This window comes from Lepidochelys kempii, chromosome 14 (assembly GCF_965140285.1).
Source record: "Lepidochelys kempii isolate rLepKem1 chromosome 14, rLepKem1.hap1, whole genome shotgun sequence".
NCBI classification, from domain to species: domain Eukaryota; kingdom Metazoa; phylum Chordata; order Testudines; family Cheloniidae; genus Lepidochelys; species Lepidochelys kempii.
In genome coordinates, this window is record NC_136393.1 from 23,564,993 (window position 1) to 23,582,503 (window position 17,511).

Below are 17,511 nucleotides of genomic sequence, written 5' to 3' on the forward strand. Positions count from 1 at the left end.
CCAGGTTGCAGCCCAGGGACCTCATCACAGTCGATGCCTAGACACATATTTGAAAAAATAAACGTTAATCCGAGAGGTACCTACATTCCACCTAGATCTGGTGTCCTCTTACTCTTGGAAGTCATTTACATCAGAATATGGCATGCTGCTCCTGGGATCACAGAGTTATTTATGTGAAGGGAAGGAATCGCACAGCACCAGGAGTTTCCTACATGAATAATTCCCACATGTCCCTCATTCCAGGCCTTTGTCAAACATCTTGTCCTATCTCTGGGCCCTGGCAGGATGAGAGGTATGTTCAGAGCTGAAATATTGTAGCCACCCAGCGGCAGGAAAGCTTGCAGTCTCTGAAGCTCTGCTCCTGTAGTTCTGAAGTTGAACAGGGAGACGCTCCCATAAATCAATTCACCAGTGTCTGCAGCTACAATCTGGCCACTTTCATCTGACATTAAATCACTCCAGGAATCCTCCTTTAGAAACTTCTGGGGAGATGGGGGTCCCAATAAAAAGCTGTTTTCTCAGTAAACTTGAAAAAAATCTTCCCTTCATCTGGATCCAAGGAGAAGCCAGTCAAAATATTTGCATAAGCCTCATGAAACTCATCTTGCCCGAGCCCATCCCAATGGCAGCAATGCTCTAAAGCACAGCTACACACCCAGAAATATGAAACCACCGAGCCCCCTCAGGGGCTGGGGAGTGGCCACATTCCATGCTCCAGCCACATTCCACAGCTTACACTTCATGTTACCACTCTGCGCTGCAAAGAATCACATTTGTTAAATGGCTGAAAGCCTTTGATATCGGTGTGAGCAGGAGGGACTGGGAGATTTGGTTGTTCGATTGGGGTGTAAGCAAAGCATCCTAAAAACTTGTAGGTTACTCAAGCATAGGAGCCAATCCCATTCGACTCCTTTATTTCTGACCTCGCTGCACAGCTTGTGCCAGGTAGTGTACTAGACAAAAACCTAGCAAGCAAGATTCCTCACAGCCTGAGTGTTACATTGCAGCTTGTCCTGCATGGGGAACAGAGCCTTTTCTCCACCCTCGTGCAGTCCTGCAAGATCCGGGCAGCCCACTGACGCAAGCGCTCCAGTGACCAGTGCACGAGAGGGTGCGGTTAATGCCCCCAGTGGCATATGATGCCACCCAAATGGGTGTCACCAATCAGGTTGTCGGTGTAAGCAGAGCACCACCCCATGGTTCTTTAGCATCTGGCAGAAGGTGCTGGGGAGGGATGGCTGCCACACCTGCAGGTGAAAGGAGAGCTACAGAACATGTGATGTCTGCCACAGTACTTCCGTGGCTGTCAGCGCCAAAGCATCTGAACACAGAGTAATCCCTAACAAATTGTATCTTCAGCGCACTCCTGTGAGGAAGGGAAGAATTAGCTCCATTGCTGAGCCAAGGAATGAGGTGAATTAAGTGACTTGCCCAAGGTCATAGAGGAAGTCAGTGGCAGAGGCAAGAAGAGGCTCACAGGGCTCCTGAGTGTCTCTCCAGTGCCCAGATTTCCGACATTCAAGCTACTCCTCACACCAGTGCTCCCTGTAACCTCTGGCCTGTCTCTCTCCTGTGCAAACAGAGCACCTCCAAGTGCCAAAGCTCAGCCACTGCAGAGAGGAGCAAGAGCATAAATAGGCCCATACTCTAGGCTGAGCGAAAAGCTCTTTAGAGCACTTTGTGATTGTCCACCTGATCAGAGGGGCCCGCCCAAGCACCATCTCTTTCCCCCTCACCGAAGTTTACCCTAGGGACTAGGGTATATAAAATAAAATATAAAATAAAAATACCAGCTGGACAAGTCTTCAGGCAGGTGGGCTTTACATTCCCGTGCCCAGAGCTCATAGAGACAGCCAAGCCTGAGGACCTGGCTGGGAAGCAGCCAGGATTCCTAGACAAAACACTTCCCACTCCTTCCCCAGTCCCGATGAAATCACCGAGCAAAGTGCTCATGAAAGACAGGCAGCAGCATGCCCCATCCCAAGCCAGATGTCTGCTTGGGACTGCGAGGGAAAGAGAGACGGAGAATTAAACACACCTTCCCGCGAAAATCCCCCAGCTGCAAGGAGGATGCATTAGCTGTTAAATCAAATACATATTAATGACCCAGCTGTGAACTTGGCTGCTTCGAGTCCCAGAACCTCAAATAAACATGTGTCCCCAGTCACTAGATAATAGAGATACCTCCTGGGCAGAGAGCTCCAGGGTGGGGGAGGGGACTTGCTCTGCCTAATTTTGAATCCATATGTAGTGGAACATTAGCCACCGAGCAAGGCAGGCAGGGAGAAATCCAACAGGAAAACAGGGTGAAAATGGAACAGAGAAGGGGCTGGGAGAGGAGCAGAGAAAAAGAAGCAGAGAGGAAAATTAGTGCCAGTGGGCTATGGTGGCTTGTGCCCCATGGGCCTTTGATGGCCCCCGGGGGGCTTGGACTGGGGTGGCCCTGGCTAGGGCATGTGCCAATTCAGGGCATCCCTGCAGCGTCCTCTGGCAGGGTTCAGATTAATAGAACTGGCTTCGCCCTCCAGCAGTGAACCCTCAAGGGGAGAGCTCAGGCACAGTGACCCTCCCCCACCACTGACATACACCCTGCACCCACTAACCCTGCAGGGGCAAATGGGGGTCTGCACTGGTGTAAATGGCTGTACAAGGTGCTGCGCAAGGGTGACCCAGGCCTCCCAGGTCCTGACTCCCATTCCCCTGCAGGACACTGTGCTCCCAGCACCCTCCGGTCCTCCCACACACATCTCCCGCTCTGCTCTCACTCAGGGGTGCTATATAGAAACAGGACTGACTTTAACATTGAACCCCAGACCTGGAGAGAGAAGCACTTCCAGAACAGCAAGGTAGAGGAGAAAGCTGGGGTCCTCCAACAACCTGCCTTTCCAGAGTGCATGGAGTTCCCTGGTGCCTCTGGCAGCCTTTGCATGTTAATCTCACTCCTCATCCAAGAGAGGCCCAAGCCCCAACCCCCACCCTGCAAGGTTGGTTTGAACCCAGGGTTTCAGTTCAGGCCCATCACTACCTATTATATAGAGTGCCTCTTTGTTTAAGGGAGGGTCTGAGCTACTGAGATGTTTGTCTGCTCCTTCTATCCACACAACTTAACAAGCCTGGACAATGCAGCTTTGAGGTTCCCCTCCAGGGGATCCAGTGAAAGCTGTGATTTAGTGCATTCTGCATATGGCCTTTCCAGAAGCATGACTGAAATCTTGGGCTGAGTGCCACCCCTAAATAATGTTACAAACTTACTTTTCCCTCTGGTTGTTCTGCTGAACAGGTTGCTGCTCATTGCCCTGGGGAAAAGCCATAATACTGGGCCAGTATTTTGCCCTTTCATCTGGGAATCCCAAAGTTCTTTGCAGACATTCCTTACCCCTCAGAGTAGGGTTGTCAGATGTCCGGTTTTCAACCAGAAAGTCTGGTTGAAAAGGGGACCTGGCAGCATCTGGTCAGATGTACCAACCAGACACCAAAAGTCTGGTTACCGTGGGAGGCGCCAGGTCATCAACTCGCGCCAGCCCCTGCTCAGCTGGGGCCACCTCCTACCTGCATCTCATGGGCAGGTGCCGCATCAAGCTGCGGAGCTGAAGGAGCCCAGCTGTGTGTGTGTGTGTGGGGGGAAGGTGGAGAGGATCAAGCGACAAGGAAGGGGGAGAGGGGAGAGCAGCGAGCGATGTGGGGAAGGAAAGAGAGGAGTAAGCAGGGGCAGGGCCTCAAGGGAAGAGACGGAGCCAGGGCAAAGCCTTGGGGAAAAGGGTGGGGCAGGGGAGCGGGGGGTCTCAGGGGAAGTGGCGGGGTAGTGGCGAGGCTTTTAGGGAAGGGGCTGAGGCAGGACAGGAGTGAGGCCTTGGGGGAAGAGGTGGGACGGGGTGGAACCTTGGGGGAAGAGGTGGGACAGGGGTGGAACCTTGGGGGAAGAGGCAGAGAAGGGGTATGTGGTTTTCAGATGTTAGAAAGTTAGCAACCCTACCTCAGAGGATCAGAAATATTATAGCCATTTTATAGAGCGGGGAAATGAGTCACAAAAAAATGAAGGACTATGTCCAAATGCGTGCCAGAATCTATTCTCAAACACACAGTACACCGAGAGTCAAGCTGTGTTGGAATTACTGTGTATGTCTACACTGCAGCTGGAACTGAGCATCCCAGTCCAGGCAGATAGATTTGTATTAGCTGGGCTCATGCTAGTGTGGTAAAAATAGCTGTGTGGATGTTGCAACACGAGGAGAGATTCAGGCTATCCACCCCAGCCCATCTATCCCCCTGGGTCCAAGCTCCAATGGCTAGCTCAAGCCTCTGCCGGTGCCACAGCATCCACACCACTATTTTTAGCATGTTCACACGAGCCCCACCAACACACATCTGTCTACTCAGGCTGAGAGCCTGGCTCCCCGCTGCAGTGTGCCCCAAGCTAGGCTGGGCTGGTAACTGGGCAAAGGGAGCCTTTGGAAACAGGCCCCTTTAAGATGTCTCAAATAGTGGGCCCAAAAGTCACATCTGAAGGCCTTGGTCACTGACTAACAGGGAACATACATGAGGCCTCATCTAAAGTTGGGACTCAGCCATTGGTGGCCTGCAAGAGGAGCCTCTGAAGCAATGCAAATCCCTACGGAAGACAAGGAACACTGACATTTGTACTGCTTGAATTTGCCTCTGCATGAAACTGAAGTTAGTTTGGGATTGAGGCAAAGGACATGGATCAAGGAGTCCTTTGTGTTGCTCACTGGGTTGTTGTCTGACAGATGCACAAGAAATGCCTAAGGGTCATGGACAAGAACTGAGCTGATGAAACAAACCATGGGATAACTGTATGGGGGCCGACTGTATTGTCATTGGGTCCCTCAGTGTGATGTTTGCTGCAGTGCTGATAGACCCTAAGTGGGTCTCTGAGAAAGAGTTTGGAAAATATGCCTCTGATAGGCTCCAGGAGCTCAGTTTATTCCGCTTAATCAAGAGAAGTCTAAGAGGTGACTTGATTACAGTTTATAAGAACGTAAGAATGGCCACACTGGGTCACACGAAAGGTCCATCTAGTCCAGTATCCTGTCTTCCAACAGTGGCCAATGCCAGGTGCCCCAGAGCGAATGAACAGAACAAGTAATCATCAAGTGATCCATCCTGTTGTCCATTCCCAGCTTCTGGCAAACAGAGGCTAGGGACACCATCCCTGCCCATCCTGGCTAATAGCCATTGATGGACCTATCCTCCATGAACTTATCTAGTTCTTTTTTGAACCCTGTTATAGTCTTGGCCTTCACAACATTCTCAGACAAGAAGTTCCACAGGTTGACTGTGCATAGTGTGAAGAAATACTTCCTTTTTGTTTGTTTTAAACCTGCTGACTGTTAATTTCGTTTGGTGACACCTAGCCCTTGTGTTATGAGAAGGCATAAATAACTGTAACTGTAATTACTTTCTCCACATCAGTCAAGATTTTATAGATCTCAATCTTGTCCCCCCTTAGCAGTGATGCAAGTAGAAATAATTTCTTGCTGGTACTGCACTCACGCAAGGGACACAAGGGGGGGGACATGACCTCCTCACGTGACCCTCCATGTGACTCCTCCCCACCCCGCCCCCAGCCTAGGGCCCCCCATGCTCTCCCTGTCCCCTCCGACACAGATGCAGTTGTAAAATGATGCTTTGGGCCCCTGGTGCCACCTGTACTTCCAGGTGTCATTGAGGATCCAGGAGCACCCCAAATTGAAAACTTCTTAAATGAAAGAAGGATAGGAAGGACAATCACCCCTCTTTCCCTTAACACACTATCAGTGCCTCCCTTATGTCCAAACTAAGCTCCTGCCAGCTTTCCTTTTTCTAAGTATTGCTCTCCGCCAGGCACTAGGAAAGCAAAGATGCTGAGCCATCTGGGTTTGATGGAAAAGAGGCATAGAACTGTGTGTGCCATGAGCATCTTGATAGAACTACAGTTTTATTATTTTCCTCAGCATGACATACAGGAGGGGCAATCAAAATCAGCCTGGCAGAACATGCATGAGAACTGTCTCTGGACAGATAAGCAATTGATCAAAATCACATTCTCTGATCTCTTAGGGCCAAATCCTGTTCCCATTGAAATCAAAAGATGTTTTGCTATTGAGTTCAATGGGAACAGGCTTCGACATTTGGAAAGGAAAGAATAAAACCACTCAAGCAAGGGCTATGTTGCTTATACCACAAGTATCAAAGGCTACTGACTCATGTGAGAAATTCAGCAGAGCAGACATCTGATCTTTGTCCATTGTAAGGGGAAAATCAGCAATCAATGAGGCTAGAACAGCCTCTGTACCATGTCCAACTCATAAGTCCATCTGCAAAGGATCAAGGAAATATGAATGTGACGTGTTGGACGCCACTTTCAGAGTATCACTGGATGTGTGAGGGTCCCACTGAGCCTGCTGTCCCTACCAGCCTGGGTTTCCCTTGCACTGGGTTTCTGTGCCACTGTGGTGGGTTGGATCCCCTGTCCGGGATGCCACCTGATATACTGGGGTTCCACTGAGTCTCTCCTGCCTCACAAGCCTGGATTCCCTCTCCCTGTTTTGCTGACTTAGGCTCTCCGGCCTCTTGCAGCACATGCACACACACACACACACACACAGAGGTAGGGCCACACCCAACTGCAGACACTGTCTAAAGTCAGCTCTGTGGGAGAGGACTCACCTAGTGCTCACGTGTACACCTTTTTGGGGAGATGAACCCAAAATAATTCTGTCTTGCACTGTATAGAAAGATCTGCACAGCACAAACTCATAAGAATTCACCCTCTCCCTCAATGTGGAGAGAGGTATGCTCTGCTTTTTGCCACTCCCCACCCCAGATATGAATTGCACAAACTGGGCTTTGAAATAAACAAGAAATGAGTTTATTAACCACAAACGGTAAATTTTAAGTGGTTATAAGAGAGAACAAACAGAACAAAGCAGATTACCTTAGTAAATAAACAAAACCCGCAAACTGAGTTTAGCACACTACATAGATGGGATATACTTAAGCAAATTCTCGCCCTGAGTGATAAACAAGGCTGACAGATTCTTAGGGCACAAGTTGCCTTGGCTTTCTCAGGTTTTCATACACAGGCTAGCAATCCCTTAGCCTGGGACCATCATTTCCCCCCGTTCAGTCTTTATTCCTCAGGTGTTTCCAGGTGTGGTGTTGCAGGGAGAGTGAGGTCCCCTCATGATGTCATTTCCTGCCTTTTATATCTTTTTCCCACTTGCTGGAAAGCTCTTTTGCTGTGACCTGGGTTATACAGTTCCCCTTGTGTAGTGCTATCTCTGAGAGGCTTCTATTGTACACAGTTCCTGAAGTAATCCTTGTGCTTGTGTGCATTTCCTCAATAAGCCATTAATACTGTTTGTCTTTTTACTGTTGTACCTGAAAGGCTGCTTGTGGGGGTTTTCAACCTCATAACATGTTTCAGTAACACATACACAGCCAACCTTCATAACTTCACATACAACGATAGCACATACAATCCACTGAGATATTAATGTTTAGCAGACCAAAACGTTTAGAATGATACCTCACAAGACATGCTGTGTACAAAACATATCATAATTACATGACAGTGGTGAATATTGGGGTGTTGGGGTGTAACAATGAAGGCTCCAGGTTACTTTAAAGTTGTCTAAACTCCACCTTCCTTCTCAAGTGTCCCTAAAAAGGAAAGATTAGAGACAGGGTGATAACTGACAAAATTGAAATGTTTTTTTGAACAGAAGCCTAACTGCCGTGTATTTGAGGGAAGATGGTATGTTGTGTTCCCACAGCAGGGAAGCACTAATCCCAACCAATATTGGATCTCATATCTCCAGGAGGGGCATGGTGGGTCAAATTTGCAGGCCACAAACTAATGTCCTTCCTAAACCTCCAAAACTGTAGTAACTGCAGAAACTGGCCAAATTTGTGCGAGAGAAGAAGCTGCATTTATCCCTTTCAGTCACAGTTCTGTGGATACTGGTGTGGAGGCTGCTTGTCTTGATGATTAGAGGAAATAGAATGCAGGAGGTGGACAATTCATTTGTCTGACCTGTACTCCCCGCAAGTAATTCACTGCCAAGGAGTAGGTTTTGTTTGCTTCTCCTGTCTGATGACCTTTACGTATCTGATAAGAATTACACTTGTTCCCTTCCATCCCTTGATTGGTCTTGTGAAGCTTCCTCAAAATGTTTAGATAATGCTAGGTAAGTCTGCCAGACTGCATTGATAGCTCTCCATGCTGAAGCTACCCATCGTACACTGAAAAGTCTGCCGATATTTTTAAGTACGACATGCAGCTTGTTCGTATGTGCACTGAGCTCACAGGCGTTTTTTGGTGACTGACTGTAAAGTGGGTATAAGCAGTCCAAAAATGCCCTGAAATCATTTGTACCCCCAGTAATATCCAGTGCTTGATCAATCACCAGTTCAAGACTGTGGTTAAGGCAATGCCACAGAATGAGATCTGGGAAGTCTTTTTGTAGGAGTTTGCCTACCCCAGCTTTGACTCCTAGCATGACATTTGCACCATCCCTGCAAAAACTGACAAAGACCTCGGTCAGTAAGTCCATAGTGAATCCATAATGCAGTAAACATTTGGTTCTGTCTTGTTTTATGTTCTCAGCTGACATGTTGTCTAACTGAATCAAATCCAAAGGAAATGCTACTGGATTCATAACACCGTCGACACTGGATTTAAAAAAAATTATAAGAGTAGATTTTCAAGCAAGAGTAGCAGATTTGTCAACTAGTACAGTGATCTTGGATTTGGTCTTGATTATCTGTCAGATGATTTTTTTCTTCATTTCTGCAGAGACATGCTCTATGATCTCACCACAGACAGCTCTGCATTGAAGCAATCACTCCATTTCCACCTCATTCACTTTTTGCAGGTCAGTCAGGCTCTCACGGTCAGTATATGGCCGATTCATTTTCGCGATGTAATAAGCTGTCTTGAACACACGAGCAGCTGTTGCAAATGCTGCTTCTTCACTTTTTGCATTGATGTTTATCAGAACGTCTTTCTTAGCTGCTTCTTGAAGTTTTGTGTGTGAGCAGCTGAATTTTTGTGTTCGTTAATTTTTTTTTAAGTGATGTGAGCTGTGTTTTTCTATTTTTCCCAAAAGATGAAATCTGACATTCAGCCCATTAAGAAGCAATATTCACGCCTCGAGCAGAGAAAAGCTTTAAATTGGAAATGTGTCTACATGTTCTACACCCCTGCTTTCCAATGGACGCAAACAACCAATCATTTTTAATTTGGAATTCATGAAATTGAACCCTCGACCACACTGTTGGGTACTGCTTTTCATCAGTAGTGTTACCCCACAATTCAGCAGACCTGTCACCCTCCTTAGGCTGTAGATGTGGTCTTTCTGTGGTTTCATGTGGTGTTGGTGACTCATTTTTCATTTTTTTAGAGACCCTACTTTCTCCACATCCATCCTCTGCTTTAAGCTTGAACATTTTTATTAACGTTTGTTGCACTGACATTGTGATCAACCCTTATTAACCCAACAACCACTTAATAAAAACCTAACTAGCTAGCTAAATTTGGTTTCAGAGTAGCAGCCGTGTTAATCTGTATTCGCAAAAAGAAAAGGAGTATTTGTGGCACCTTAGAGACTACCCAATTTATTTGAGCATAAGCTTTCGTGAGCTACAGCTCACTTCATCGGATGCTTCTCAATTTGACCCTCTTCAATTTCACTATCTGCCCAGATTTTTTATTTTTGTGCCATTCAATATGACTGCAGTTTAGTTAGGTAGGTTTAGAGCGAAGTTTGTTGCAGAGCTACCTAGTGGAAATGCAGCTGTTTTACCTTTCTGGAGGGAGGCTGAGAGTTTAAGTCCTGCTGCTGGGATTGTGAATTTCAGGTTTGTAACAGTGATGGAATAAACTGCTGGCTTAAAGTCTCTGGTTGCTTCCAAATCATTAGAAAGTCCTCAGTCCTTTGGTTAGAATCCTCCCATTGGTATATGTTCATAGTCCAGAGGCTGGAGCAGGAAGGAGGGCAGACCAGGATAGAAGCAAAATGGAGATGTTTCCAGGGCTTTTTAGCTTCTGCCAAGTGCCAAGTGAAGGGAAATCTGTTCTCACTGTGAAAGATGGTGTATGGAGTCACATGGGCAAATTACATGTCCATTGTCGCCACCCATATTCTAGTTAAAACATTAAGTGTAGACAGGCATTTTCCAGGATCCATTGTGAGCTAAGTGTTCCTTATAATGGGCCATTCAACTTAACATGTCCCTTCACGTGCGGGCTAAATACGTTGTGGGTGTTACCACAGGAGCAAACATGTAGTAAACATAGCTAATATTCATAACTTCAGATACCAAGATGATACATGCATAGAAATAGCATAATCATAAGTACCAGCTATTTCATGTACATGATTAATCCCAAAAGAGATCCTGAAAAATTACACCACATACCTGAGACCTTATGTGCTAGCACCATGCTCCACTGGAATTTTGTTATCTGTAATGTAACAACAGAGATGGAGCCAGTGACATGACTCTGTTTAGCCTAAAAGGGCAAGGTTATGTTTTTAGCTGTTCCGGTGTGACTGCGCCTTTAGTCAGTGATGGCATACTGGCACACATTTGGGTTAATGGACTTCAGTGTTCCTATGAAGTTAACTTTTTAAATGTTCATAAACCTGGTATGTACTGAGGTGGTTTAAAGCATAACAGGTTTTTAGGTTTGCAAATCTGTGAACTGCTGCTTCTTTGAGATTTTATTAATTATTAATTATTATTATTATTATTATTTATTTTTGCTGGTCATAATGTGGGAGGGTATCCTCTCCGCCCTCTGCTCATGAGGTTATATATGTGTCTTGTAGCACTCTTTTGAACACCAGTTGGAAGGAATTTTTTTTTCAGTAAGTGTGGACTGATTCTTTTCTCTTAGAAGGTGTGTAATTTTTTCAGATACACACAGAAAACAATTGGGGCTGTTCAACTTTCTTCAAATTCCATAGAAAATTAAAAATTCAACTATATTTTCCAGTGATGAAATGGGTGTTTGTATATACAAACATCAACATGCTTAACTACTCACTTTCCCCCCCAAATATGTAGTAGTATTCAGTCTGTTTATATGGAATATGGGAGTTGGGTGAGGAGCCATTTCAGCATATGTATGATTTATTAAAAATTTCAAGTAGAATTGTATCCTAAACTGCATTATGGTATTGTACCCAAACATTGCATTGCAATGGGAGATTCAACTTCCTTTACAGGAACAGAACAGACTCCTGAAACTCTTACCACAAAAGTGGTCCATAGTCATGCAGATAGTTCCATTGTTTTAAATGGGATTGATCGAATGATTAAGGGTTAGGATTAGGTTCCAAGTTTGTAAATTGTTCTGTATGAAACTGACAATGCCTGAGCTGAGCTGTCAGATCAGAAGCAGCTTCATTCGAATAAAGGTGGGCAAATGTGTGATAAGTCTTAGCTCCATTGCGAAAATGAGGAACATATTTTCAGCAAAGTTCAATTCCTGAGGCAGCTGGTTTAAGGCCATCAGTGTCTGGCATTATAATCTGCACTAATAGTTCTCTCACCCACAAAGCTAGAAAATGAGGCATTTGTTTTCATTGTTTTGCTGCTGTAGTTCCAGTTAACAAAATGCACGTTAGACTAGCTTGGCTGCAAAGAAGAATTCTCTGTACACTGGGGACAACGCCTGATTCCTGTCAGGCTGCAGAACTGGGCTGACATCAGAATCCAAACATCCTCTGGTCAGTGCAAACAGAGGCAGGCATTCCTCTAACGATTTGGACTTGATGTGATTCAGTATGGATGTCATGGATAATTCAGACCAATGGGGAGAAACAGTGTTTCTGATTCTGTTTAAACACCTTATGTACCCCTTACCCCTCCCCGTCCCCTCTTGAGGACTGCTGACTGACCAACATAACAGCACAATACATATGCTAACAAATTTAAACAAAGGCTTTGTTTAAGTTTGTTAGCATATGTAATGTGCTGTTAAAGCCATATAAAGAATGAATGCCCTCCCTAGCCGCATTCTGCTCCTTTAAGGAGCAGAGTGCAGCCCCAGCCCCACTCCCGCCCCGGAGATCTAGCCCCCCCAAGTCTTTCCAGTTCCCCGTACCGATTAAACATCTCTTGCCGATATTGCATACTGGAGCATACCACCCTACTTGCACTCCTGCCCCAGTCATCTCTTTTCCAAGCTGAAAAGTCCCAGTCTTATTAATCTCTCCTCATATGAAAGCTGTTCCATACCCCTAATAATTTTTGTTGCCCTTTTCTGTATCTTTTCCAATTCCAATATATCTTTTTTGAGATGGGGTGACCAGATATGCATGCAGTATTCAAGATGCGGGGGTTTATATAGATTTATATACAATGGATTTATATAGAAGCAATATGATATTTTCTGTCTTATTATCTTTCCCTTTCTTAATGATTCCTGACATTCTGTTAGCTAGTACCTACTTCGTACCTACATGGGGAACAAATCATAGAATCATAGAATATCAGGGTTGGAAGGGACCTCAGGAGGTCATCTAGTCCAACCCCCTGCTCAAAGCAGGACCAATCCCCAATTTTTGCCCCAGATCCCTAAATGGCACCCTCAAGGATTGAACTCACCACCCTGGGTTTAGCAGGCCAATGCTCAAACCACTGAGCTATCCCATTATGTTTGATAATGGGCTCACCAGTCTAGCAAAAGGAGGAATAACAAGATCCAATGGCTGGAAGCTTAAGCTAGATAAATTTGGACTAGAAATAATATGTACATTTTTAACAGTGAGGGTAATTAACCATTGGAACAACTTATCAGCTATTGTGCTGGATTCTCTCTCACTGGCAAGTTTTAAATCAAGACGGGGTTTTTCTTAAAAATCTGCTCTAGTTCAAACAGGAATCATTTTGGGGAAGTTTTATGGCCTGTGTTACACTGGAGGTCAGACTAGATGATCACAGTGGTCCCTTCTTGCCTTAGAAGCTATAAAAAAGAGAGATGAAATATCAGGCTAGTGTATGAACTCGAAGCTTTAATACCTAATTTATTTGACTAAGTTCCTAGTATGTGCCCATGTTTAGCAGAAAACTTCCATGAAAAACATTCTTTCCCTCTTTTAATTATAATAGGTGCTCCTTAAGAATATATTATACAATATGATAAAAGAACACACATCTGGACATAATCAGCTATGGAGCATCTGGCTGACATGGCAAGAACAAAGCCTCCAGAAAAGAATATTTAGCAATCTCTTTGTATTATCAGCAAAGGAGTGAGGTGCTGAGCACCTGTTCCAGTGCAAACACATTAAAGTGTGCATCTGGCCCAGCAGAGCAGCCAAAGGGGCAATTCTGAAGCACTGAAGGTCTTTGAGAATTCCATACTGGAACTAATGGAGTCCATCTAGGGGGATGAGGAGAAGCCGTTTTTGCCCCGAATGCTTCTTAGTGCTGAAATATGAGGCCAATGTCAAAGTTCACAGTGCATGATGCAAGACAGAAATCTGCCACGTGTGGTGGGAGGGCCTAGGAAACCACCAGTTGTTAGCAAAGCTGGTTGGGAAAGGATTTTTTCCCTGGAGAATCATTTCAGGTTTTCAGCAAAAATCCAAGAACCTGAATATTTTCCTCCAAAACTAAACTTGTTTGTGAAAAAATTTGGTTTTGATAAAATCCCATTGTTGACAAACACACAAAAAAAAAATCTTTTAATCTTTTAATACCACTACTAGCCGTGAGGAGCTTGGAGAGATTGCAAGTGGAAGGAGCAGGCCTGACTCAGCAAATCCCAGCAACAGGTTTCTCATAGAGCAAGATGAAATTAAGTAGGACTATGTACCTCACACTTACACGACATGGCTCTGTCATCCTCTAGTGACTAGACCTTGGGTAGCAGTTTATTAGTGTACTACAACCCAACTGTGGGTATGGTGTCTTGGCTCCTTAACTCAAGCAGCAAAGTTTGGGGTTCAATCCCTGCTGCCCATATCCTCCAGGGTTGTGTCATACAAGCAACCATTTTCCAGCAGACATGGCAGCAAGACCTGGCATTAGCCCCATACCGCATTGTGGCAGGTCTTGAGGCCTGAACGTGAAGTCAAGTGGGTTCTGCTTCAGCAAAGTCACCTGTGGTTTGCCGTATAAATGACCCTAGTTCAGAATGGACCGAACTGTGGCTGCTGGACAGTCAGAGAGGTGCATCCTCTGGCTGTAGAGGAGGCAGCACTGGGAAGGGAATGCTGAGCTGACCCAGCATCCGGCCAGAGAACAAGGAATAACGGAGAGGGAGGTGTTGATAGGCTGGAGCAGAGATGATCTGACCACTCGTTGTGAAATGAGAAAGAGCTGAAGTGCTGGGCCCTGCTGAAATCTGTCCAGAAGGAGTTTAAAGCCATGGGCGTGCACTAACCAGGATACCTCTACAGGGTGCTCATCTAAGAATCTCACCAACAGCTGAGACAGCCGGCCAGGTTGCTCCTAGACATGTGTGAGTGCCCGATGGAGAGAGAAGGAGCCTCCGCCCCCTCCTGCTCCCCCACCATGGGCCCCTGCTCAGGAGCCATGCACAACCTTAGGCTCTCACAATCTGGAAAGCAAGGAAAAGGGGGTTGTAGTTAGTGCCAAAGATGGGGGCAGCACTGGGCATGGGGTGACACCGCTGTGGTATGAGCTCTCCCAGTTCTCCCAGAGCGGTCTCACACACGGTGCCTCAGGGAGCTGCTGTTGCTAGTTTGGTATTCCCAACCTCAAGCATTCCAAGCTCCTGAGTCAGGCCCCACAAAATCATGAGATGGCTTAAAATCATGAGATTTTAAAAAAAAATGAATTGTGGGTTCTTTTTATTTGTCTTCTAGTTTCTGCGCATTTAGGCTGCACTCTGGCCACATTTTCACTCGTTTCTCCACAAGGTCTAGGAACTTAACTTTTTTAAATGAAAGGTGAGAGTCTCCTGCATTCTCCTGTTTCCAGGTGCTAGGACTTTTAGAAATCACAAGACAGAGCTGACAACACTCATTCCTCTAGCTGATAATCCCTGTAGCACAGGTAGCGCACAGTAGGTGCTGTGCAGAGTAGATGCATCTATCAAAGGCTCTGCAGACTGTTATGACAGGCCAGGTTTCTTCCTTGTGGTCAATATTGCCTCTCTGTGCAAAGTGATGTGGGTTTTTTTCCTGCCCAACTACAAGAAAACCTGCATCTAGATTTTCTTTGAGGAAATATTCTCCTGTCTCATATTTGAAGAAAACAGCCACAGCTCTTTCCCTTCGTTTGAGGAAGCTGATCCCATTCTGATGGAGTGAGACCCTGCTCTAGTCATCTTCAGGGATTGAACAAGTCTCCTCCAGATCTAAAGAGCACAAGCCTCTGCTGCTTGAGTAAAAAGACCAACTTTGCCAGCCTAGATCCACAGATAGGCTCATTAACCACTTGATATGGGTAACTCACTAACATGGAACAAAGTGCTCCACTGGGCTAATGTAAGTTGCCCATGTATGTGGTAAGTACAGGAATCCAGAGGCTACAATGGCTGAATTCTGGTGTAGTAGAGCTTAAGGCCTCACATACCCTGTGCTTCGATCCCATCCGTACTGCAAGAAAGAACAGCGTAAGTGATAACCTATTGTAACCAGGCTCCCCAGAGGTGGCTGCATTTATAGTCCAGACAAGCCTTCGGTCACTCAGGGGCTCCAGTCCTGGTCTCCAGTACTAGGGCACATTATTACCTCTCCCTGTCCATTCTCCAGCCCTTCCTGTGCAAAGAATGCTGCAAATGGCAAAGCTGACAGCTGCCCAAAGCAGCTTTTCCCCTTATATAGCTATCTATTTACACTCTCTGCTGAAAGCAGGGCTGGAAAAGGCTTACACCAGTGTGTGCTGCTGGAGTGTGGGTAAATATTTGTCATTGTACATCACTTGGTAAGAGCAGCGATCAAGGACCCCTGTCAACGGTGCAATTATCCCAGATTCCATTCTGATTAACCATGCACTGGCCTGCCTCTAAAAGCTGGCTCCTTAACCCTTTAGATGCTGCCTGTCTGAAAAGGCATTCAGCTAGCATCAGGCACAATGTAGGCAAGCGCTGACAGGGTTAGTGTTAGTGCACCAAGCAGACCGTCACTGAGATCAAATGGTAAGTCAGAATGTACTAGGGTGTGCTCTAAAGCCAGCTTCCACACAGATCCAGGGAGGGTCATTGTCTGTGTCCCAGCTGGGGTCCCAAGTATGGGCATGTAGTATGGGCATGTAGTACATGTATACTTTGCTCCCTCTGTCACTGTCTCTGATGGTCTCCAGCAACTCTGTCCCACTTTGAACACGAGAGCATTAGAACATTCTGTTGCAAGCATTAGAAACCCAAGAAATTTACAGTTAAAGTTCAACTTGAATGAAATCCATACATATTAGGTATAGAGTTGGACATGTAGTCAGGGCACCCAAACACTCTTGTCTCTGCCCTATCACAGACTCTGCAAACTTCCCATACATAGTTAAAACTCACTGAAATCTTGTGCAGAGGCTAAACTGGAATATATTTGTTTTAGAATTAAAGGTAATTTTTTCCCTGTTACTCCCGATAGCTGAAAGTTTCTCCTTCAGCAGAAACCTGATCTCTGCTCTATAGTGACACCATGCACTAACCCTTCAGTTGTGATTCAGGCATTGTTATGTTTGGGGACCCAAATCAGATTAAACCTCTTTTTAAAGACACATTTGATTTTTTCATTGGTCACCCCTCATGGTGTCTCTCCAGGGCAGAGGTGAGGTTGTTTAGATGCCCTAACTCTGTATTCTTAACATGCTTGGATTTAAGTTTAACCCTCACTCTGAGTTTCTTGGGTTTTTAACAATTGGTTTTAGCTTCATTTCAACACCACTAAATTACGAATATGTAGTTTCAACCATAATGGCATCTTAAAGTAGTTTGTGTGTGTAATATGCTTCTAGGTTATGATGTTCAAAACGGACAAAAGGATTTGGACACCCAATTGCCATTCAAATTAATTTGGTTTCTCAGCCCAAGGTAGCTTTGAAAATATCACCCTTAATCAGAATGCTCCCCCTCCCCCCCACTCACTCACACGTGCACACAGTAGCACTGCAGAATTCAGACTTGAAATGTGTCTAAGCAATCATCCATTCACCCTCCAGGACTCTTGAGTCTCACACACAGTTGTTATCAAAGCAGCCATTAGGATGCTGGCATGCTACACGTAAGAAACCTGAGCCTGCTGAGAATTTGTCATCAGATGAGCAATTATCCATTACTTACTCATGTCTTGAGATGCCGACTGGGCATCACACCCCCACTCATTCCCGCAGGTTTCACACTGGGATAACTTTGTTGTCTTCGATGGAGTAACTCTAGTGGAGACGCAAGAGAAGAATCTGGCTTGTGCTCTTGTACAGCAGAATCCAAGTGCTTGTCATTAGCTTTTTAGATGAGATTTGTTTAGCTAGTAGGAAGGGGATGATTGTTACAACTGTGGAGATGAAATATGGATGGCAGGTGAGAATAGG